This window comes from Rattus norvegicus, chromosome 10, assembly GCF_036323735.1.
Source record: "Rattus norvegicus strain BN/NHsdMcwi chromosome 10, GRCr8, whole genome shotgun sequence".
Taxonomy (NCBI): domain Eukaryota; kingdom Metazoa; phylum Chordata; class Mammalia; order Rodentia; family Muridae; genus Rattus; species Rattus norvegicus.
This window is the reverse complement of record NC_086028.1, coordinates 33163324-33189749: the sequence shown is the minus strand read 5'-3', so window position 1 is coordinate 33189749 and position 26426 is coordinate 33163324.

Sequence of the window (26426 nt, the reverse complement as noted above, 5' to 3'; positions counted from 1 at the left end):
TCTTTTAACAGCTTGAGAAGTTGGTTTGGTTTTTCTCCACATGCTCTGAAGGGTAGTCACCCAGGCTGTTCCTAACAAATGTCCCCAGCAGGAAGCACAGGATAGCAAGAGGTCAGGAAAGGAAGTCAGTGTTCCTTCTGGGCTGTTGACCACCTGATTGGTTACAGACAAGCAGCTACATTAGAGTACTGGAACTGTCAGAGAGGCAGGCATTAACGCTTATTTTGAGATGTATGATGCTAAAATGAACTGCAATCTCAACAGTATGTCTCCCTGCATCACTGGCAAGGCTGGCTCAGTAAAACCTGCCTGGCTTTGGTCTTAGATGAGGTCAGAGAAAGGAGGTACACATTTCTTGTTTACATCTGGTAAAACATAACCAGAAACCCAGCAACCTGACTTAAAGGCTATTGTTACTTTCATGATGCAATGGAGGAAGTTACCTAAAACATCTGGCCACATCTTTAACACCTGTGAGACAATGCTGTTTATTAATGATTCTAACCTCAAAGAATTACTAAGAAGACCAAATTTATAATGTACAATGTGCTATAACATAAATGCTGTCAACATAAATTTTGTAATCAAATCCTTCTTTTCTTATCAGCCAAGAAACATTTATTGATACCTATTTTGATGTTTAGATTTCCAGCTTGATTCAAGGTGGAGTCATCAGCAAAGAGGAAACAAGTTGAAGAATTGCCTCTATCAGATTAAACTCTAGGCAAATCCATGGCATTTTCATTATTAATGATGAATGGGGAGGGCCCAGTCCCCTGTGGGTAGGGCCACCTTTGGGTAGATGGTTCTTAATTATACAGGAATGCTAGCAGAACAAACCAGGATGGGCAAACAAGTAAGCAGCATCCGTCTAGGGATTTGTTTTTCATTCTTGCCTCCAGGTTTCTGTTTGACACCCTATCTATTTGACCTCCTTCATGGTCTGCCTGTTACTTTGGTCATGATGTTTATCACAGTAATATAAAACAAACCAGGTGGGTAGGACATCTACCATAGAGCAGTTACTCAGCAAGGGAATGATAAAAAAAGAACCCTTATTGAGTTTCCAAACTAAATAAGAAATCTATAGAAAAGATTGAGGAGAAAATAAAGGCAATGGGATTTTACTTAAGCATGGGTTGTCTTGGATGGTTAAGGAGGTAGACTAGCTTTGCTGCACTTTCAGTATATGAGCCTTGTGCTATTGAAAACTTACTTTAAAATTTTACTCTGAAGAAAATATTCTCTCTCTCTCTCTCTCTCTCTCTCTCTCTCTCTCTCTCTCTGTGTGTGTGTGTGTGTGTGTGTGTGTGTGTGTGTGTGTGTGTGTAATCCACTGAGCACAATTGCCTGTGTGCACATGGCTTTAGGGCTACCTGTTAGAGCATTGGCAACCTACCAGGGAACCCATGGCTTAGGAAAACAGATAATTCCTCAGCTAGGGGATGGACTCCATGAGTGCCTTCCTTCTCCATGCTCTAAGTGCTGGTGGCTTGATATTATATAAGTCTTGTGTTGGCAAACTTATGCTGAGTTCATGAGTGAATGCTTCAGTCACATCTGGAATAATTATTTTCCAGTAATCTCCCATGAGTGTGTGCACTTACATTCTTTTTGCCCCACTACTGTGTCCCAAAGCTCTGGAAGTGAGGAAGTATCATATGGATAACTCATTTAGAGCTTGACAGGTCACAGCACCATACTACCTGCAGTTTTGGGTTTCTGTATTAATCACCATTCACTGTGTAAAAATGTTTCTTTGATGAAGAGTGAAGAAGGTATTTCTAAGGGAGGCACATAGCTCAGTTCACTAAATCAGTGTGTCTACCCCCAGAGTTTGTATTCCTGCTGTGTGGAGAGGCTGAAGCTGAGTGAACTCTGTGTTTAGTTTAAAAGTGGGTGATAGTTAAAGTAAAATAATTTAGGGCCTCTTTTCTTCAAATGGTGTGGATGCTAAGCCAAGATGTGTTCACAGAGACCAAGGGCAGTCATAAGACAGTTGGAGTGTATCATTTGTATATCATAGCTGCTAAGGTGCCTTGTGGATCTTCAGATCTTGAGTTACTTCCTGTTTCTCCCCCATTATAGAACTCATGGGAGTGGGGGATTAAGGGCAGAGGATCCATGCATCAGGATACTGTGGCTTTCGCTGGCTTGTTGTTTTAGGGATGGGTAATGAATATTCAACATGACTTCTGCCTTTGTGGTTTTTTTTAATTTTATTTTTCTTGGATATTTTACGTATTTACATTTCAAATGTTATCCTCTTGCCCCCCTCACAGACCCCTCCCCTCCCCTTCTTCTATGGGGATGCTTCCACTCCTGTCAACACACTCCCACCTCAACACCTTGGTATTCTCCTACACTGGGGAAAAGAGCCATCACAGGACCAAAGGCTTTTCCTCCTATTGATGCTGGACAATGCCATCCTCTGCTACATATGTGGGTGGAGTCATGTGTCCCTCCATGTGTACTCATTGGTTGGTGGTTTAAACCCTGGGAGCTCTGATGGGGTATGGTTGGTTGATATTGTTCTTTCTATGGGGTTGGAAACCCCTTCAGCTCCTTCACTTTTCTCTAACTCCTCCATTGGGGTCCCCCTTTTCAGTCCAATGGTTAGCTGTAAGGCATCCTCATCTGTATCAGTAGGGCTCTGGTAGAGCCTATCAGGAGATTTCCATATCTGGCTCCTGTCAACAAGCACTTCTTTGCATCAGCAATAGTGACTGGGTTTGATGGTCACATATGGGATGGATCCCCAAGTGGGCAGTCTTGGGATGACCTTTCCTTCAGTCTCTGTTCCACTCTTTGTCCCTATATTTCCTCACATGAGTATTTTGTTCTCTGTTCTAGGACGGAATAAAGCACCCACATTTTGGTCTTCTTTCTTCTTGAGCTTCATATGATCTGTGAATTTTTTCTTATGTATTCTAAGCTTTTGGGCTAATATCCACTAATCAGTAAGTGCACACCATGTGCGTTCTTTTGTGACTGGGTTACCTCACTCAGGATGATATTTTCTAGTTCCTTCTGTTTGCCTAAGAATTTCATGTCGTCATTGTTTTTAATAGCCAAGTAGTACTCCATTGTGTAAATGTATCACATTTTCTGTATCCATTCCTCTGTTGAAGGACATTTGTGTTGTTTTCAGCTTCTGGCTACTATAAATAAGGCTGCTATGAACATAGTGGAACATGTGTCTTTGTTATATGTTGGAACATCTTTTGGGTACATGCTCAGGAGTGGTATAGCTGGGTCCTCAGGTAGTACTATGTCCAGTTTTCGAGGAACTGCCAGACTGATTTTGAGAGCAGTTGTAACAGCTCGAGATCCCCCCAACAATGGAGGAGTGTTCTTGTTTCTCAGCATCTTCACCAGTACTTGTTGCCACCTGATCTTAGCCATTCTGACTGGTGTGAGGTGGAATCTCAGGGTTATTTTGATTTGCATTTGCCAAATGACAAAGGATGTTGAACATTTCTTTGGGTACTTCTCAGCCAATTGATATTCCAGGTTGAGAATTCTTTGTTTAGCTCTGTATCCCATTTTTTAAATAGGGTTATTTGATTCTCTGGAGTCTAACTTCTTGAGTTCTTTGTATATGTTAGATATTAGTCATCTATCAGATGTAGGATTAGTAAACACCTTTGCCAACCTGTTGGTTGCTGTTTTGTCCTATTGACAGTATCCTTTGCCTTACAGAAGTGTAATTTTATGAAGTCCCATTTGTTGATTCTTATGGAAATTGAATTTTTTAAAAGATTTATTTATTTCATGTATGTGAATACACTGTTGCTCTCTTCAGACATGCCAGAAGAGGGAATCAGATCTCATTACAGATGGTTGTGAGCCACCATGTGGTTACTGGGAATTGAACTCAGGACCTCTGGAAGAGGAGTCAGAACTCTTAACCACTGAGCCATCTCTCCAGCCCATTTGTTGATTCTTGATCTTAGAGCATAAGCCATTGGTATTCTGTTCAGGAAAATTTCCTCTGTGCCTAGGTGTTTGAGTCTCTCCCCCACTTTCTCTTCTATTAGTTTGAATGTATCTGGTTTGATGTGGAGGTCTTTGATCCACTTGGACTTGAGCTTTGTACAAGGATATAAGAATGGATCGATTTGCATTCTTCTACTTGCTGGCCACCAGTTGAACCAGCACCATTTGTTGAAAATGCTGTCTTTCTTCCCACTGGATAGCTTTAGCTCCTTTGACAAAGATTAAGTGACCATGGGTATGTGGATTCATTTCTGGGTCTTTAATTCTATTTCATTGATCCACCTGCCTGTCTTTGTACCAATATCATACAGTTTTTATCACTATTGCTCTGTAATACAGCTTGAGGTCAGGGATGGTGATTTCCCCCAGAACTTATTTTATTGTTGAGAATAGTTTTTGATATCCTAGGATTTTTGATTTTCAAATGAATTTGCAAATTGCTCTTTCAAATTCTATGAGTAATTGAGTTGGAATTTTGATGGGGATTGCATTGAATCTGTAGATTGCTTTCACCAAGATGGCCATTTTTATTATATTAATTCTGCCAATCCATGAGCATGGGAGGTCTTTCCATCTTCTGAGATCTTCATTTTCTTGCTTTAGAAACTTGAAGTTCTTGTCATACAGATCTTTCACTTGCTTAGTTAGAATCACCCCAAGGTATTTTATATTATTTGTGGCTATTGTGAAGGGTGTCATTTCCTTAATTTCTTTCTCAGCCTGTTTATCCTTTTACTAGAAGAAAGTTACTGATTTGTTTGAGTTAATTTTATATCCAGCCTCTTTTCTGATGATGTTTAATAGCTGTAGGAGTTCTCTGGTGGAATTTGTGTGGTCACTTAAGTATACTATCTTATCATCTGCAAATAGTCATATTTTGACTCCTTCCTTCCCAATTTGTATCCCTTTGATTTCTTTTTGTTATCTAATGGCTCTGGCTAGGACTTCAAGTACTGTATTGAATAGGTAGGGAGAGAGTGGACAGCCTTGTCTAGTACCTGATTTTAGTGGGATCGCTTCAAATTTCTCTCCATTAATTTGATATTGGCTTCTGGTTTGCTGTATAATGCATTTACTGTGTTTAGGTATGGGCCTTGAATTCCTCATCTTTCCAAGACTTTTATCATGAATGGGTGTTGAATTTTTCAAAGGCTTTCTCAGTATCTAATGAAATGATTATGTGTTTTTTCTTGAGTTTGTTTATATAGTGGATTACATTGATGGATTTCACCTTTAATGAATTATCCTTGATTCCCTGGGATAAAGCCTACTTCATCATGGTGAATGATCATTCTGATGTGTTCTTGCATTTGATTTGTGAGAATTTTATGAGTATTTTTGCATGAATATTCATGAGGAAAATTGGTCTGAAGTTTTCTTTGTAGTGTCTTTGTGTGGTTTAGGTACAAGCATAATTGTGACTTCGAAAACAAATTCTGTAGTTTCCTTCTGTTTCTATTTTGTGGAATAGTTTGGAGAGTATTGGTATTAGGTCTTCTTGGATGGTCTGATAGAATTCTGCACTAAACCCGTCTGCTCCTGGGAATTTTTTGGTTGGGAGACTTTTAGTGACTGCTTAGATGTTTTTAGGGGTTATGGTACTATTTATATAGTTTATCTGATTTTTATTTAACTTTGGTACCTGGTATCTGTCCAGAAAATTGTCCGTTCCAGATTTTCCAGTTTTGCTGAGTATAGTTTTTTGTAGTAGGAACTGATGACTTTTTAAATTTCCTCAGATTCTGTTATGTCCCTTTTTTAATTTCTGATTTTTTAAATTTGTGCCCTCTGGTTAGTCTGGCTAAGGGTTTATCTATCTTGTTGATTTTCTCAAGGAATCACCTCCTGGTTTTGTTAATTTTTTTGTATAGTTTTTTTTTTTTTGTTTCTACTTGGTTGATTTTAGCCCTGAGTTTATTTTCTGCCTTCTACTCCTCTTGAGTTAATTTGCTTCTTTTTGTTCTAGAACTTTGTGGTGTGCTGTCAAGCTGTTAGTATATCTCCAATTTTTTTGGGGGGGGGCAGTCAGAGTTATGAGTTCTCCTGTTAGCACTGCTTTTATCATGTCCCATAAGTTTGGGTATGTTGTGCCTTCATTTTCCTTGTATTCTAAAAAGTCTTTAATTTCTTTATTTCTTCCTTGACCAAGTTATCATTGAGTGGAGAGTTGTTCAGCTTTCATGTGTATGTAGGTTTTCTGTTGTTTTTGTTATTATTGAAAACCAGCCTCAGTCTAGGTTGCATGGGGTTATTTGAATCTCCTTGTATCTAGTGTGGCCTGTTTTATGACCAATTATATGTTCAATTTTTGAGAAGGTACCATGAGGTGCTGAAAAGGTATATTCTTTTGTTTTATGATGAAATATTGTATAGATGTCTGTTAAATCCATTTGGTTCATAACTTCTGTTAGTTTCACTGTGTCCCTGTCTAATTTCTGTTTCCATGATCTGTTCATTGACGAGAGTGGGGTGTTTAAGTCTCCTACTATTATTGTGTGTGGTGCAATGCATGCTTTGAGCTTTAGTAAAGTTTCTTTTATGAATGTGGGTGCCCTTGCATTTGGAGCATAGATGTTCAGAATTGAGAGTTCATCTCGGTAGATTTTTTTTCTTTGATGAGTATGGAGTGTCCTTCCTTATCTGTTTTGATAGCTTTTGGTTGAAAGTCAATTTTATTTGATATTAGAATGGCTACTCCAGCTTGTTTCTTGGGACCATTTGCTTGGGAATTTTTTTCCCAGCCCTTTACTCTGGGGTAGTGTCTGTTTTTATCACTGATGTGTTTTTCCTGTATGCAGCAAAATGCTGGGTCCTGTTTGTTAGTCCATGTCTTTTTGTTAAGGAATTGAGTCCATTGATGTTAAGAGATATTAAAAAATAGAGATTGTTTCCTGTTATTTTTGTTGTTCAATGTGGAATTACGTTTGTGTGACTCTCTTTCTATGGGTTTGTTGCAAGAAGATTAATTTCTTGCTTTTCTTGTGTGTAGTTTCCCTCCTTGTGTTGGGGTTTTCTATTATCATTTGTAAGGCTGGATTTGTGGATATGTAAATTTGATTTTGTCATGGAATATCTTGGTTTATCCATCTGTGTTAATTGAGAGTTTTTCTGGATATAGTAGCCTGTGCTGGCATTTGTATTCTCTTAGTGTCTGTATGACGTCTGCCTAGGATACTCTAGCTTTCATAGTCTCTGGTGAGAAGTCTGGTGTAATTCTGATAGCTCTGCCTTTATATGTTACTTGACCTTTTTTCCTTATTGCTTTTAATATTCTTTCCTTATGTTGATCATTTGGTGTTTTGACTTTTATGTGAAGGGAGGAAATTTTTTCTGGTCTAATCTATTTGGTATTCTGTAGGCTTCTTGTATGATTATGGGCATCTCTTTCTTTAGGTTAGGGAAGTTTTCTTCTACAATTTTTTTGATGATATTTACTGGCCCTTTAAGTTGGGAATCTTCCATCTCTTCTATACCTCTTATCCTTAGGTTTGATCTTCTCATTGTGTCCTGGATTTCCTGGATGTTTTGGGTTAGGAGCTTTTTGTGTTTTTTATTTTCTTTGATGGTTGTGTCAATGTTTTCTATGGTATCTTCTGCCCCTGAGATTCTTCTATCTCCTGTATTCTGTTGGTAATGCTTGCATCTGTGACTCCTGATCTTTTCTCCTAAGTTTTCTATCTCCAGGGTTATCTCTTTTTGTGATTTCTTTATTCTTTCTATTTCCATTTTTAGATAATCAAAAAATAATAATAATTCAATAATTGTTATTAATATTAATAAAAGATAATGCAATAATTGTTTATATTCAAAAGTAAGTTGTTTAATATTTTATTTCATCTACTTGTGCGAGTGTTTTTATGTGGTGTCTGAGCCATCTTAATGAACAAAGTATGAAGGGCAAAAGGGATAGAGAAAAGAAATCTGCTAATCGTTGTTATTATTATTCACAACCTGTTACTGAGGAAAGTTTCTAGAATGGGAGGAATCAGGTCTTGTACCTGGACGGAAACACAGGATTATCCAAAAGGCTTGAGTCCCTAAGACTGCAGTACTCCTTTTATTCTGTGGATTATTTTGAGTTTGTTGGCATTCATTCTTCTCTCTTATAACCATTCGCCATTCTACCCTCCCTTCTCACTTCTTCTCTCCTTTACCTCTCCTCTCTTGTTCTTCTCTTCCCTTCATTCCTGTCCTCCTTTTCCTCATTTCTTCTCATCTCTCCTCCATTCCTAAGTATTTATTGCCTATTAATAGCCACTTGACATAAATATAATCTTATAGTACTTGTGCTTAGACCTACAAACTGTTTAAAAGTATTGGCTCTGAAAGACCCTTGTTTTCCTGACCTATCTGTGTGAGGCAGTGAATGACAGGGGGAGGTGGCCACCATGGAAATCTGGCATGAATATCTTTATCCTGTAAAAGACATATTTATCCATCACTGAACTGTTTTTACATGGAAATGGAATACTTCAGTGTGCACTCAAGGATGTGACTAGCAATTGATTAAAGTTAAATTGATAAGTGGATTGATGTACAATTGGCTTCCTTCTCCCGATTAATCTCAGACAGCAATCAGAAACTGGACTCAAATCCAAATTGGAAAGATTGGAAAGAAAGGGCACATGGGATGTGTGGAAATGTGCAAGCAAATGAAATGAAACCACTATGAGATCTTCTGGATGTGGTTGGCAAATCTTCATGCTCCTAGAGTTCTTGACCCACAAGGAATGCAGTGAACACTGAATGTACCATTCCAGAACTGCTGAAATTTTGGGAAGCCAGAATGCTTTGAGACCCTGCTCTCTTGGGGCTGGGTTGCTAGACTCAGCTTCATCTGGGCTTGTAATGACACGTGATGACTCATGATTTAGGGGTGTCCATCGCTTCCCTACATGAGTTTTGACCAAACATATCTAGCTTGCTTCTATAATTGTCATGTCTAGTCCATGTTCATAGAGTCCAGCAAAGTGGCCATAGCCTGTTTTTGTAAGGATGTTGGGGGTAGATAGGCAAGGGCAGACAGACTTTTTGAAGGAGCTGAGAACCTGACAATCTTGTTCTCCTTGACAGGGGCATCTGGAGATATTTTGTGCTAGCAGAGATTCCCATGGGACACAATTTGTCTGAGAAATGTATGTTAGCCAGCCATGCAATGTTATTCTTATTATTCCTTCTCTGGGAAGGACAGGCTTTTCTCAAAGGAAAATGTGAGTCCTTGGCAAGCCATCCTCTTTCTTTATCTAAAATCATACCTGTCACAGATCTGTCAGCTTGTCAAAATGTCCCCATGCTGGAACCTCATTGTTTTGTAAACATGGCTCCTTTGAGAACTCCCAACTCCAGAGGTGCTAAGGATGAGCTGGGCGCAGATGATCTGTCCATTCCTCTCAGCTGCTCTCAGACCTCAAGCCAGTTAGTTCCTACAGCCTTCTGATTCCTTTCAAGCAGAAGGTGGGGTTTGATTTCCACCTTCTCTCACAGGCTGCTACTCAGTATTTAATTCCACCCTATTTGTGAGATTTTTCCCCTTGAAACATTCATAAGTACCCTGCATTTCAGTTATCCTTTCTCCTTCCTGTTTATTCCAGGCTATCTAGGACTTGGGTATTTCCACCATCTTTTATTGCTTCATTCTCAATGTCTGTTAGTCCTGTCATGTGGACAAAATGAAAAACATTTTCAGACTAGGTATTATTTATTCTATACCTGTTTAAACTTCATGGTAAAATTAGAGGCTAGCAAAGCTACTTGGTTGGAGTTATTGACTTCGGCAATCTAGACTGCTGTTTGTTTCATGCAGGGATCTAGTCATTCTGAAACCATCTGAGGTAAATACAGTGAACGTGTGATTGCCACAAGCTACAGTTTATACCTGGAATGTGACTCAAATGCTTATATGTTAACTGTTCAGCCTTCCCTTTGGGGTTCTTTTGAGCAGGATGCAGCATTTGGAGCAGCCTACAGCCAGAGCTCACCCCTGCCTTACCTTTCATGGGCAGCTGGCAGACTGCATCACAGACTCATGAGCTGTGGCCCAGAGGAGTTATGATTCAACTCACCAGGTTAAGATCTAAGCAAAAACTGTTTATGGGAAATGTTTGGGATTGAAAAGGAATTGATGAATTGATGAAGGTTAGAAGATGTAAAAGAACTTGGATGATGATGATGATTTAGAAATAAAAAATGCTTCACATGAAAGATGCTTAAAGTTGACAAATGCAAGTGATGATGTTTAAAGTTGGCAAATGCAAGTTATAAAACAGAGGGGATCGTATACACCTTCACCACAAAATTTTATTTTGAATATTTTGACCTTGGATGCCAAGGGGCTCTCTGCAGCTGGGTGTCTATGGTACCCTACAGCTAGGCATACTTATGCCCAGGTGAAATGAAAGGATCTGCTTAATGTCATATAGCATAGTTCTGATTTGTTATTAATATGGGGAAGAGGGCATGTTTGTGTTATTTTGCAGGATGCTGAAGAAGCAAAGTGGCTGGCAGAGTGATTGGTAAAACATGCTGATGCTGAGACAAAGAATCCTGTTGATCTGTGATCTTTCTCAGTGCACTGATGATGGTTACAGGGAAGCTTTACTGGGCATATGTTTCTGAGCCACCTTTGATACTTCCTTCAGTATAGTCAATGCCAGAGTACTTGTGACTTCTAATAATGCTCAGCTGTGAGGATTACCTTGGTTGGAGAGTAAAACGTAGTTCAAATTAGTGATTTACTCTGCTATGGGTCAGGTTCTACCTATTTGTTTTTCTATAAGTAGTACCAGTGCTGGATGTGCTTCTGTGGCCCCTCAGACTTGGATGAAGAATATCTCTAAGACTGCAGTGCAAAGAATTATGATGGGAATGCCTATATCTCAGACTGGACAAGTTAGCTTGACTCAGGATTTTAGACCTTGTGGGAGAGAGAACATGGAGACTGTGGAAACTGCCTTTGAAAAAATCAATCAAATGGAAAAGTCATTATAATGACCATCCTCTTTCTTTTAACATGAGTGGTTATTTTGATTAAATCACAGATTGATGTAGAAACCAACTTGATATTGGACCAAAGGAAATGGAAGTGGGCATTTTGAGGGTAGTTCTGGACATTTTTACATATTTGGAAATTGGCAGCTGCCTTATATGATGTTATATTTGTTGAAGATAAATACAGAGTAGGTTCTGAGGTAAATGTAACACCCTGCATTATCTAATCCAATCTATTACTAACTGGTGATGTTACCTTTGGTATAGGCTTTGATAATGAGTTTCATAGTTTTTGTTTTAATCGTCTTTTGTCCAATTGTGTTTCTGCATTGTTTGATGGTCAATTTGTAATGGTGATATATCACCCAGCTTCTATTATGATTCCTGTAAATTTATCTGAACTCTCGTAATCTGAAAAAGGTTTACAAATATGGAAATAATCAGATCACACTCTAGAAAGGAGCAAACATATAGTTGGATTGATCATTGCCAGTGTTGTTGTACTTATAACTCTTATAGCCAGTGCTACTATGTCTGCCTTAGCTTTAGCACAATAGGTACAAACAGCTAGTTTTGTTAATCATGTTGATGAAAATTTAACCAATGCCCTGATCATACAAGAAGAATTGGACAGATGGCTAGAACAAAGAATTGACATATTATAAAATACAGTGCAGAACATGGGAGATGAGGTACAAGGAATAAAAAGTAGAAGCGTTTGGAGTCAGGCTCAATATCTATGGAATTATATAACTCAAATTGTATAAAGAGAGTCAGCATAATTGGACCAGAGTGATAAAGCACCTGCAAGGTATATGGCATAATACTAATACATCTTTAGATTCATTAGCCCTGAATAAGGAGGTTGTGGATCTAAGAAATGCAAAGCCTTTGTCTTTTGATGCTGCAAGCACTGCAAATGATATCCTGAGAAAGTTACAGGTCCTTTTTTCTTCATGGTTCTTGATTATATCTCTCTTATTGGACATAGAAGGACTTGGTTTTATGACCCTTTTTGTAGCGTGTCTATTACCTGTTCTTTTGAGAGGAATCATCAGAGATTTTACAGATGTCAAACAAGAGTTACATAAATTCAAGCTTCAATGTCTTCCCTAGCAGAAGTTGGCTGTCAATGAAGGGCAAGATTATCTTGAAAACCTTCTCAACCTAAGACAGGCCAGGAATACAAGATTATTCACATGCCAATGATGGGTAAGAGCTGTGTTTTCAGATGACAACCTAAGACAGGCACAACTTTCTGCTCCATGACTGATAAGGTGCTGGGCTCTTAAACATAAAAAAGAAGGGTAAGATTCTTTCAGAGGTGGATCAACCTAAGACAGGGCATGGATGCTAGGATTCATGTACCAATGATAGGTAAGGTTCACACTTATTGAGGGTACACCTAAGATAGGCACAGTCTTCCTAAGCCAATAGCTAAGACAGCTGTGGCTTGTATAGATAAAAAAGGGAGACAAAGTTAACATATCCAGAGTTAACTTTGGCTGCTTGTGTTTAATCATGAATGAATCTGCCAACATCTGTTTTTGTTTTTAATTAAGACAGAAGTTATATTCTGCCAAGTTCCTCTGATTATGCATATGTTCTTGAGAGACTATTCAAGCCTAAAGGAAGTGGACTTAGTCAAACATAGATGCTGTGTACCATAAACTTGATATGTAAGCATTTGTGGTCATTGTTTAACTTCCTGAAATTAGTCATGCTTTCTGTTGCTTGCCTTTAAAAGACACCGAGAAAATACATTCACTGCTGGCATGGTATTGACCACCAGCCCTTTCATATCTGTCTCTTGCATCCTCTTTCTGCTTTTCTTATTAAGGAACTCCCACAGTTGTGATTTTCCTGTTGACTATGCCAGCAGGCTTGGCGAGGTGACCTTTAATACTATAAATCTATTTAGTAATGTATCCATTCTGACACCCAAGTAGGTTAACTCATGGGAAGTTCAACAATCCTTTCGTGATTATGTATTTTGTTTTCTTTGATTTTTTCGAATAATATGGTCTGATTATAGTGATAAAAAACCAGAGGATTGATATATATATATATATATATATATATATATATATATATATATATATATATATATTATAGACTTAAGTTTAAGGGCCCAGATCTGGACATTTATCACATCATTACATTTGAAATTAGTTGGACAGTATCCATGTCTACAATTACTGGCTATCTGACTTTATTTAACTAAGATATCTGGTTCTGGGATTGGGCCGATATCTAAGTAGTTAAAATGTTTACAACATAAGCATGAGGACCAGAGTTTGGTCCCAGCCACCAAGTAAACGACAGCTTTCATCCAGTCTCAGAAAGTGAAGACAGAATTCCTAGAGCAATCTGCCTAGCAAAACTAGCCTTTTCAGCCAGATCCTTTGCATTTAATCGAGAGACCCTACCTCAGTGGATAAGGTAGAGGAACAATGGAGGATGATTCCTTACATCAACCTTGAGCTTCCACACATACACCTGCACATGTGCATGCACATACCCAAACATATGTGCCCACGTATATGCAAACACACACATACTCACACACACACTTCTCTCTCTTTGTCTCTCTCTAATACACACACACACACACACACACACACACACACACACACACGAATGAGAAAGAAGGAAAAAGGCTCTAAGCTTTCCTTTCTAAAGATAACAATAACTTTAATCCAAGGTTCAGGAGTATTAAGTAATGTGAATGGTGGCTTAAGTGTCCTGGGCTGTGGCAGAGTTATGTAACTACTGGAAGCATTGTTACTAGGCACCAGATCAGAATACAGTACAGCTTTTCCTGGTTATCTTTGAGAAATATGTCAGCAATTTTGTCATCAGTGTTTATTCTTTGCTCTCAATTGGTTAAACTTGGTTCTTCTAGAGCTGCTCTGATTTTGTCATTTGAAGTAGGAAGACCTATTCTTCTTTGTCTGAATCTCTTTATCTGGATCAACCTTCTGCTGGTAGCCTGTATAAAGTACACGGAAAAAGAAAATGGTTGGCCTTTGGCTGCCTGTTCTTCCTCTCATTGGCAAGTCTATTCCTTCATTGCCATGAGATCTTACTTTTTGGGGGTTCTAGCATATACTGAAGACTGGCAGACATGTCCAACCTCGTGGACTGAACAACTACTGTATTCTTGGACTTTCCAATGATAGACAGCTACTGTTAGACCAGTTGAATTACAGCCTATAATATACTCAAATAAATCCCATATATATACATATATACATATGTGTGTATAAATGTATCTATACCTATGCATATATACACTATATATAGATATATGTATATATCTATCAATCATGTCTATCATCTATTTACCTATCATCTATTCTACCATCTATCAATCATATCTATCTATTATCTATATGTATTATCATCTACCTATCTACTATGTATGTATGTATCTACATATCTATTACTATCAGTTCTGTCCCTCTAGAAAACTATGACTTATACAGAAATTGGAACTAAGATCATGGATTACTGTTGTGACAGCCCTGACCATGTGTTTTGGGGAGGATTATGGCAAGACTTGGAACTCTGTGTTGGGAAAGAGAGTTTTCAAAGCTTGGTGAGTTATTGTGAGAACTTGGAAGATAAGAGAATAACACTGAGAGTGGTGTAGATAGTGCAGTGCAGATTTTGCTTGTAACGTCTTAGAGGGATGTGAGACTCCCCAATTAGGACCATTTGGTATTCTGAATTAAGATTTAAAACTAAGGTTCTGGTTAGCTTGGAATGAAGAATCAGCTATGATTAACAAGAGACCAGTATCACTGAAGTAAAACATTTCTTTATAGGGACAATTGATGCTGGTCAGCTGGAGCTGAGAAATTAACAATGTTTCATCAGGGTCAGCACACAGATTCTGTGTTCCAGAAAACAGCCAAGGTTGTATCTCATGTTGACAGGTAAAAGTGATAGAGTAAAAGTTATTAGGTGGTACAAGTTTTGAAGGTATGAAGGAGAGATTGAAAGCAGTTAAGGTTTGGTACTTTGTGAGGTCAGGAGAGGACATTGGTGAAGGTACAAGCTTCAGTGGCAATTGAAAACCCAACCCAGCACTGAGGAGAACTTGAGGCTTGGCACCATGAAGAAAGCTATTGGTGAGAGTACAGCCCAGTTATAGCAGGAGACCGTAGGTTTTGGAGACGCCAGTGCCTTGGGATCACTGTCAAGAACAGCAACAACATTGGAGAGAAACCAGATAAGCCTAGGTGACAATCTGTGTGGACTGCAGATGGTGGAGGTAAGTGATCCAGGCCCTTTGGAAAAGCCCAGAGATTGTGAATGAATTCAACACATTGTTCACTGAGTCATTTACATTGTTGGAGTTTGTTTTTACATTGATTTGTTTGTGACTATGCCCTGGTTCTTCCCTCTTGGAATAAGAAAAGAATTTAACTTATTTTCATTTCACAGGAGCCTGCAGTTGAGGGACTTTGAACTTTTTAGAGAGAGTGGATTTTTACAGAGATTTTAAATATTTTTAAAGAGACTTTGAACATTTAATAGTTTGAATTTTTAAAGATTGTGCTAGGACTTAAAAGTTGGATTGTTTTTATATTGTGATATTATTAATGTGTGATCTTATGCATGAACAAGAAGGGAAAGGTTTTGATTTGATTGTGATGGCAAGTTTTTTAAATTAAAAAATTATTTTGTTTATTTACATCTGCAACACTGCCCCACCCCCTTTCCTGGTTATGTCCTTTATGCAAGCAAGCTACAGCCATCTGAGAGGAGAAAACTGCAATTGAGAAAATGCCTTCCTAGTCCAGGTATAGGCAAGCCTGTAGAGCATTTTTTTTTAATTAAGTGATGGATGTGGGAGAGCCCAGGCCATTGTGAGTAGTACCTCTCTGGTGTGGTAGTCCTAAGTGAGCAAGCCAGTAAGCAGCACTCCTCAGGGGCCTTTGCATCAACTCCTGCCTTCAGATTCCTGCCCAGTTTGAGTTTCTGTGTTGGCTTCTCTCAGTGAACTGTACCTCAGGATATGGAAGTCAAATAAATCTTTTCCTCCCCAAATTACTTTTGGTTTTTCATCACAGCAATAATAGCCCTAACTAAGGCAATGACCAAAGGGTAATTTAATAAGAATAGTTCTTAGGTCAAAGGTTAGCAAAGCTAAGGGTAGCAGTTCTTGTGGATTCACACCTTGTCTCACAGAGCCCCTCAGACTATTAACTGCAGTCAAGGACCAAGATTTAAACCAAATCTCATCATGTTGCAGACTGATAACATTTCTGAGATTCTGTTTTATTTCTCCAAAACAATTTGCTTTAAGAGTTGCTAGGTGCTTACTCCCGGGTTTCTATTTTGACAATCAGTAGTCCTGGCCTGGTCATCACCCTTCTGATCAACCTCTCAACAGCAGGGTGTGAGCAAGTCTCATTTTGGGTTTCCAAAACCCAGAAGTCAAGATTGATTTGTGGTATTTTTTTTTTTGAGAATGTGCTTTGCTGTTCCTCTGAGCTCAGAAGAAAACTTCCCAAGATGCTGCTTTTCTGATAAAGAATTTGTACTCAAGTTTGGAAGTTTAGTTGAGTGATAGGGAAAAAAAAGATTAAAATCTACCAATGCAGTACTGTTCATCCAGAAAAAAAATACTAATGAGTAAGGGATGGAGGAGCTAGAAAGATGGTTCAATTGGCTAAGTGCCTGCTATGTAAGCATAAGACTATGAATCCAGACCTTCAGTACCCGGGTAAAAAGGCAGAAGGGTGGAATGCAACTGTTATCCTAGCACTCGGTAGTTAGAGACAGAAGGAGGTTCATTGGATTTACCAAACTAATGTCAATTATTGTGAGATTCAGTCTCAAAAAGAATTAGGTGGAGAATGTTAGAGGAGGATGCCCAATGGTGAGCATTAGCCTCCAAATACATGTACAGGAAGTGTATATGTATACATATATACACATGCACATGTGAACTTGTGCATATACAACATACAGAGATATACACAGGTAATGGAGGACTAAGGTGGGGATTGTTTTAGTCTGTGTCAATCTGAAGGATGAGCTAGGCCACAGAGCATCAGCCTAGATTTCGAAGTCATGAAGTTAAAAAGTAAAGGTGATAAGAAGTCTATGCTTAGGAGAGAGACATGACTGAGAAACCAGATGAGGACACTTCTGGGACTGGTGGGGGAGGGAACATTAGCATCAATCTGAAAAAAAAAAGACTTGGAAGAGTGATGGGTAGGCCTACCTTTTCCTTGACCTATCCTATGGAATCAAGTAGATTCATTTAACTAGTAAGTATTTTCTTTAGCAGCTTCCTAGTACTTTCTCCCAGGCATTAAATAAACATCAATGAAGAGCATACCAGATTTACAATCTCTTTCAGAAAAAAGATGAATGTGAGTGGTTGAGGATGATGCTATACTACAACAACATACAGTAAGAACGTATAATCTGGTCTCTGGGGCAGGGTAAAGGTTTTCTTTAGTGGAGTTATGCAGGATAAAGCTTCCAGATGGAAGAAACAATACATGCAAGACCTTGAGCTACAAAGAGAGCTTGGGGTATATTTAAGGATCTGAAAATTTCCCTGGGTGGTTGAAGAAGGCAGCCCTAGGCAGCCAGAGAACCTAGAGATAAGACCATGATATGAAGGGATTTATGACAAATGAGGAGAACTAGAGCTGCAGCCTCTTATCCTGAGAAAACCATGAAACTGTTTTAAATATGTATGGGGTTGTGATGGACCTGTATCTTAGAAACTAAAATTTGTTTCTGTGTGGAGAGCTGGTGAGATCCTGGCTATTCCTTTTTAAAAGCGTGATTGTTATTGTGTGTGTACATGGTGTGTCTGTGTATGCCACAGTGCACATGTGGAGGTCTGAGGACAACTTTGTGCAGTCAGTTCTCTTCCAATTTTATACAGGTTCCAGGGACCAAACTTGGGTCCTGATAAAGGGAGCTTTTCAATTAGTTTCCCCTCTGCCCTCATCTATGTGTTTTTATTTTGTCCCAGGGGTGTACTGTTTCCACAAGAACACTAGGGTAGTCTTCATCTTTTACGGATGCCTTGATGGCATTTTTTTGTGCCTTAGTCTATTTATGGGACTCTAACAAAATATCAAAGATAGTATGGATTGCAGAGAACAAAGTTTTTTTTTTAATTTACTTTTCTGGGGGCTTCATGATATATGCTTCTGGTATCTGCTTGGAATTTGATCAGGTCTGAATGACAGATGGCATTTCATGCTGGGTAGTGGCTAGCTGAGAGCATGGAGAAGTAACACAGCACCAAAGGCAAGCATGCTTTATAATAGCACATTCTAGCAATACCTGTTGGCAGTCAGGTTCTGGAAATGCAGTTTACTCTGTGAGACTTCATCCAGCTGGGGGAAAGATATTAATTCTTTTATGAGGATGGGATTGCCACAACCTGATGATTCCTTAAATATCCAACTACCTTTCAACACACAGTTAAATTAGGAATCAAATTTCAATTTAATCATAGACGGGTACAAATTATATCTGCCAGCATGGAGGAGTGGATTTTGTGTGCATCTCAGGCTTCACTATAGCAGAGGAAATGTCAGTGCCAGGCTATGTATTCCTGTTAGGTGAGGGACTATTAAAAAAAGAAAAGAGCACCCGGATCTGAAGAGACATGGTCAAACAGTTCCCTGAACCCAAATCCTGTGGAAGGGAGAGGTAGACCTTCAGAGGGGCAGACATGCCTGTGAAGCCAAAGGAGACTACTTTTTGCCAACATTTCTGACTCTAAAGGAAGAAGCCTAGTGCCATTGGGGACCCCTGTGCACAGGGACCCAAGAAAAGGCAGGGCAGGCACTTCTGGTTGCTGCCCTCATGGAGAGTTGAAACCCACCCCCGAGGAACAACTTCAGGTCTGAGACCAGAGGTAAGACCAACCTTTCTGCTCCAAGTCACCTGTCTGTTGGACTAAGGACACATGCCCACAGGAATAGCTGAAGACCAGTAGATATTAAAGACTACACGCCTGAAAGCAGAACACTCTGTTCCCATAACTGGCTGAAAGAAAACAGGAAGACAGGTCTACAGCACTACTGACACACAGGCTTATAGGACAGTCTAGCCACTGTCAGAAATAGCAGAACAAGGTAACACCAGAGATAACCTGATGGCGAGAGGCAAGCACAGGAACCCAAGCAACAGAAACCAAGACTACATGGCATCATCTGAGCCCAATTCTTCCACCAAAGCAAACACTGAATATCCAAACACACCAGGAAAGCAAGATCTAGATTTAAAATCACATTTGATCATGATGATGAGGGACTTCAAGAAAGACATAAAGAACTCCCTTAGAGAAATGCAGGAAAACACAAATAAACAAGTAGAAGCTTATAGAGAGGAATCACAAAAATCCCTGAAAGAATTACAGGAAAACACAATCAAACAGGTGAAGGAATTAAAAAAGGAATTAGAAGTAATAAAGAAAGCACGAAGGGATACAACCCTGGATATACAAAACCAAAGGAAGAGACAAGGAACTGTAGATACAAGCATCACCAACAGAATACAAGAGATAGAAGAGAGAATCTCAGGAGCAGAAGACTCCATAGAAATCATGGACACAATTGTCAAAGATAATGTAAAGCAGAAAAAGCTACTGGTCAAAACATACAGGAAATCCAGGACGCAATGAGAAGATCAAACATAAGGATAATAGGTATAGAAGAGTGAAGACTCCCAACTCAAAGGACCAGTAAATATCTGCAATAAAATCTTAGAAGAAAACTTCCCTACCCTGAGGAAAGAGATGCCCATAAACATACAAGAAGCCTACAGAACTCCAAATAGATTGGACTAGAAAAGAAACTCCTCCCATCACATAATAGTCAAAACACCAAATGCACAAAACAAAGAAAAAATATTAAAAGCAGTAAGGGGAAAAGGTCAAGTAACATATAAAGGCAGACCTATCAGAATTACAGCAGACCTCTCACCAGAGACTGTGAAGCCAGAAGATCCTGGACAGATGTCAAATACCCTAAGAGAACACAAATGCCAGCCCAGGTCACTGTACCCAGCAAAAATCTCAATTAACATAGATGGAGAAACCAAGATATTCCATGACAAAATCAAATTTACACAATATCTTTCTACAAATCCAGCCCTACAAAGGATAATAAATGGTAAAACCCAAGATAAGGAGGCAAGCTACACCCTAGAAAAAGCAAGAAACTAATCATTTTGCAACAAAACAGAGAGAAGACAAGCACACAAACATAATGTCACATCCAAATACGAATATAACAGGAGGCAACAATCACTATTCCTTAATATCTTTCAACATCAATGGACTCAATTCCCCAATAAAAAGACACAGATTAACAAACTGGATACGAAATGGGAACCCAGCCTACAGGAAACACACCTCAGAGACAAAGATAGACATACCTCAGAGTAAAAGACCGGACAACAGCTTTCCAAGCAAATACTCTGAAGAAGCAAGCTGGAGTAGCCATTTTAATATCGATAAAATCAAACAAAAGTCTTCAAAAAAGATCAGGAAGGACACTTCATATTCATCAAAGTAAAAATCCACCAAGATTAACTCTCAATCCTAAATATCTATGCTCCAAATACAAGGGCACCTACATACATAAAAGAAACCTTACTAAAGCTCAAAGCACACATCGCACCTCACACAATAGTAGTAGGAGATGTCAACACCCCACTCTCATCAATGGACAGATCATGGAAACAGAAATTAAACAGAGACATATACAGACTAACAGAAGTTATGAAACAAATGGACCTAACAGATATTTATAGAACATTCTAACCTAATACAAAAGGATATACCTTTTTTTCACCACCTCATGGTACTTTCTTCAAAATTGATCATATAATTGGGCACAAAACAGGCTTCAACAGATACAGAAAGATAGAAATAATCCCATGTGTTCTATGAGACCACCATGGGCTAAAGCTGGTCTTCAATAACAATAAGGAAAGAATGCCCACATATACCTGGAAGTTGAACAATGCTCTACTTAATGATAACCTGGTCAAGGAAGAAATAAAGAAAGAAATTAAAGATTTCTTAGAATAGAATGAAAGTGAAGGTACAACATACCCAATCTTATGGGACACTATGAAAGCTGTGCTAATAGGAAAACTCATAACTCTGAGTGCCTGCAGAAAGAGGAGAGAGCATATATCAGCAGCTTGACAGCACACCTAAAAGCTCTAAAACAAAAAGAAGCAAATACACCCAGTAGGAGTAGAAGGCAGGAAATAATCAAACTCAGAGATTAAATCAACCAAGTAGAAACAAAAAGGACTATACAAAGAATCAACAGAACTAAAAGCTAGTTCTTTGAGAAAATCAACAAGATAGATAAACTCTTAGCCAGACTAACCAGTGGACACAGAGAGTGTATCCAAATTAACAAAATCAGAAATGAAAAGGGAGACATAACAACAGAATCAGAGGAAATTCAAAAAATCATCAGGTCCTACTACAAAAGCCTATATTCAACAAAACTTGGAACTCTGGAGGAAATGGACAATTTCCTAGACAGATACCAGTTACTGAAGTTAAATCAGAAACAGATAAACCAGTTAAACAACCCCATAACTCCTAAGGAAATAGAAGCAGTCATTAAAAGTCTCCCAACCAAAAACAGCCCAGGTTCTGATGGGTTCAGTGTAGAATTCTGTGAAACCTTCATAGAAGGCCTCATACCAACATCCAAACTATTCCACGAAATTGAAACAGATGGAGCACTACCGAATTCCTTCTATGAAGCCTCAATTACTCTTATACCTAAACCACACAAAGACACAACAAAGAAAGAGAACTTCAGACCAATTTCCCTTATGTATATCAATGCAAAAATACTCAGTAAAATTCTGGCAAACCAAATCCAAGAGTACATCAAAACAATCATCCATCATGATCAAGTAGGCTTCATCCCAGGCATGCAGGGATGGTTTAATATACGGAAAACCATCAATGTAATCCACTATATAAACAAACTGAAAGATAAAAACCGCATGATCATTTCATTAGATGCTGAGAAAGCATTTGACAAAATTCAACAGCCCTTCAGGATAAAAGTCCTGGAAAGAACAGGAATTCAAGGCCCATACCTAAACATAGTAAAAGCCATATACTGCAAACCAGTAGCTAATACTAAACTAAATGGAGAGAAACTTGAAACAATCCCACTAAAATCAGGGACTAGACAAGGCTGCCCACTTTCTCCCTACTTATTCAATATAGTTCTTGAAGTTCTAGCCAGAGCAATCAAACGACAAAAGGAGATCCAATGGATACAGATTGGAAAAAAGGAATTCAAAATATCACTGTTTGCAGATGATATCATAGTATATTTAAGTGATCCCAAAAGTTCCACCAGAGAACTACTAAACCTGATAAACACCTTCAGCAAAGTGGCTGGGTATAAAATTAAATAAATCAATAGTCTTCCTCTACACAAAAGAGAAACAAGCCGAGAAAGAAATTAGGGAAATGACACCATTCATAATAGTCCCAAATAATATAAAATACTTTAATGTGACTTTAACCAAGCAAGTGAAAGATCTGTATGATAAGAACTTCAAGCCTCTGAAGAAAGAAATTGAAGAAGATCTCAGAATATGGAAAGATCTCCCATGCTCATGGATTGGGAGAATTAATATAGTAAAAATGGCCATTTTGCCAAAAGCGATCTACAGATTCAATGCAATCCTCATCAAAATTCCAATCCAATTCCTCAGAGAGTTAGACAGAACAATTTGCAAATTCATCTGGAATAACAAAAAACCCAGGATAGCTAAAACTATCCTCAACAATAAAAGGACTTCAGGGGGAATCACTATCCCTGAACTCAATAGTAGTACAGAGGAATAGTAAAAATGTTATGCTATTGGTACAGAGACAGACAGATAGATCAGTGGAATAGAATTGAAGACCCAGAAATGAACCCACACACATATGGTCACTTGATTTTTGACAAAGGAGCCAAAACCATCCAATGGTAAAAAGATAGCATTTTCAGCAAATGGGGCTGGTTCAACTAGAGATCAGCATGTAGAAGAATGCAGATCGATCCATTCTTATCCCCCTGTATAAAGCTAAGTCCAAGCTAAGGACCTCCACATCAAACCAGATACACTCCACTAGCAGAAGAAAAAGTGGGGAAGAGTCTTGAATACATGGGTACTGGAGAAAATTTCCTGAACAAAACACCAATGGCTTATGCTCTAAGATCAAGAATCAACAAATATGATCTCATAAATCTACAAAGCTTCTGTAAGGCAAAGGACACTGTTGTTAGGACAAAATGGCAACGAACAGATTGGGAAAAGATCTTTACCAATCCTACAACTGATAGAGGGCTTATATCTAAAATATATAAAGAACTCACAAAGTTAGACTGCAGGGAGACAAATAACCCTATTAAAAATGGGGTTCAGAGCTAAACAAAGAATTCACAACTGAGAAATGCCGAATGCCTGAGAAGCACCTAAAGAAATGTTCAACATCTTTAGTCATAAGGGAAATGCAAATCAAAACAACCCTGAGATTCTACCTCACACCAGTCAGAATGGCTAAAATCAAAAACTCAGGCAACAGCAGATGCTGGTGAGGATGTGGAGAAAGAAGAACACTCCTCCATTGCTGGTGGGATTGCAGACTCGTACAACCATTCTGGAAATCAGCCTGGAGGTTCCTTAGAATATTGGACATTGTACTATCTGAAGACCCAGCTATCCCTCTCTTGGGCATACACCCAAAAGATGCTCCAACAAATAACAAAGACATATGCTCCACTATGTTCATAGCAGCCTTATGATAGCCAGAAGCTGGAAAGAACCCAGATGCCCTTCAACAGAGGAATGGATACAGAAAATGTGGTACATCTACACAATGGAATACTACTCAGCTATCAAAAACAATGACTTTATGAAATTCATAGGCAAATGGATGGAACTGGAAAATATCTTCCTGAGCGAGGTAACCCAATCACAGAAAAACACACATGGTATGCACTCATTGATAAGTGGCTATTAGCCCAAATGCTTGAATTACCCTAGATGCCTAGAACACATGAAACTCAAGACGGATGATCAAAATGTGAATGCTTCACTCCTTCTTTAAAAGGGAAACAAGAATACCCTTGAGAGGGGATAGGGAGGCATAGTTTAGAACAGAGGCTGAAGGAATGCCCATTCAGAGCCTGCCCCACATGTGGCCCATACATATACAGCCAGCAAACTAGATAAGATGGATGAAGCAAAGAAGTGCAGGCCGACAGGAACCGGATGTATATCTCTTCTGAGAGACACAGCCATAATATTGCAAAAACATAGGCGAATGCCAGCAGCACACCACTGAACTAAGAAGGAGACCCCCGTCGAAGGAATCAGAGAAAGGACTGAAAGAGCTTGAAGGCACTTGAGACCCCTTTTGAACATCAATGCCAACCAACCAGAGCTCCCAGGGACTAAGCCAGTACCCTAAGATTGTACATGGACTAACCCCGGGCTCCAACCACATAGGTAGCAATGAGTAGCTTAGTAAAGGAACCAGTGAGGGGAAGCCCTTGGTCCTGCCAAGGCTGAACTCCCAGTGAACTTGATTGTTGGGGGGAGGGTGGTAATGGGGGGAGGATGTGAGGGGAACACCCATAAAGAAAGGGAGAGGGAGGGGTTAGGGTTATATTGGCCTGGAAACCAGGAAAGGTAATTAACAATTGAAATGTAAATATATAGCAATTCAATAAATATGGAGATTTAAAAATAAAGAAAAGTGGGAAGAAAAAAAGAAAAGATAGGGTGGAAAATTTTCATCATCATCAAGCCCAACAATACACTTTATTATAGAAAATTGAGTACCCACAGGTTGAATAAACTTCCCAAATTTTCTATGTTCTAATATGATCTGATCTAGATCTTCCAAGTTTTGATTCTCCATGTGATTTTTTAGAAGTTTAGCTGTTATGTTCATCTTCATAGTATGTGAAATCTCATGTCTTTTAATTCTTTATATTTTCAGTAAGATTTCCTACACCATCACAGACTGTTGGAGAAGACATTTCATGCATTTGCAGTATCATTTAGAAAGTGGTTGGAACAAAGTATTGAAATTTCCCCAAATATTAGATAATTTCCTACATTGTTTAGTTTCAACTGTGGTGGTTTGAATGAGAAATGACCTCCATATACTCAGCTATTTGAACACTGGGTTGTTAGAAGTGGTGCTGCTTGCGGAGCTTATAGAACCTCTAGAAGGGGCAGATTTGTTGGAGGAAGTATGCCATTGGTGGGGTTGTTAGGGTTAATAGGCTCATTCTACTTCTCCTTCCTCTAGTCTGGTTTAGACAGTGTATAGGTGAAATTTGATCAGAAAACTATAGTCTATATAAAAAGCTACCAGACAACAACACCCTTACAGTCTGCAGAAACCTGTTCCTTACAGTTCTAGAGTGCCTTGGATAGTTGTGTTCTGCTTATGGACTTTCCTAGATGTGAAATGTTTTTCCTCTCACTGTGTGGCTTCATGAATGAGGAAGAATGAGAGAGTACTGCAGTGTCCCTTTTAAAGGGCACCGACTTCATTCAGAAAGAGCTTATTCACATGCATTAGTTACTACTCAATGCTGTCAGCTCTTGCAACCATCGTTACAGGCACTGAAACGTTTTCATAGAATTTCTAGGGGATATGTAAGCAATCACTCTATTGTATGACATCTTGAAATGTTCTGCATTTATACCAAAGTTACTTACTGATGACTTCTAACTCAATAGACTTGGGTCTCTTTCTCTTTAGCCATAGGGAACAAGGCTGCTTTGCCCCAGTGTGTGAAGATTTATCTTCTTTATAAATAATCTCACCTTAAGATTTAATTAGCCCAAATTCCAGTATCTATTCTACTTGGGATTTTAATACATGTGTCCTGAATCTTGTTTAATGTTTCACATAGATAGATTACCTTACTTATGGTGAGTTAAGTGTGAACAAGGTATATCTATATCTATCTAAAATTTCAACATATTTATGCATTTACATAGGAATAGATTCTATATAGGTAGCTATATAGATACATACATGTATATCTAATATATAATATCTCTCTACCTAGCTTTGTCTCATCTATCTTTCATATCTCTGTCTGTTTGTCTGTCTGCTTGTCTATCTATCATCTATTTATCTAACGCATTTCTATCTGGAAAGATGCATAGCAGGAAACGTATGAGAGCGAAAGGGCAACACAGTGCTATGTTCTATTCCCTTGGGAGATGTGCCAGAGTGTAATGTTTATGTCCATGACCTGTAAGAGGCTAACTACCTTGGTTGACATCTTAGTTCTACCCCTTACTACAATCCAATGAGCTTAGACAATCACATACATTGTAAGTCATCTGATGGGTTTCTTGAACTAACTGAACTAAGA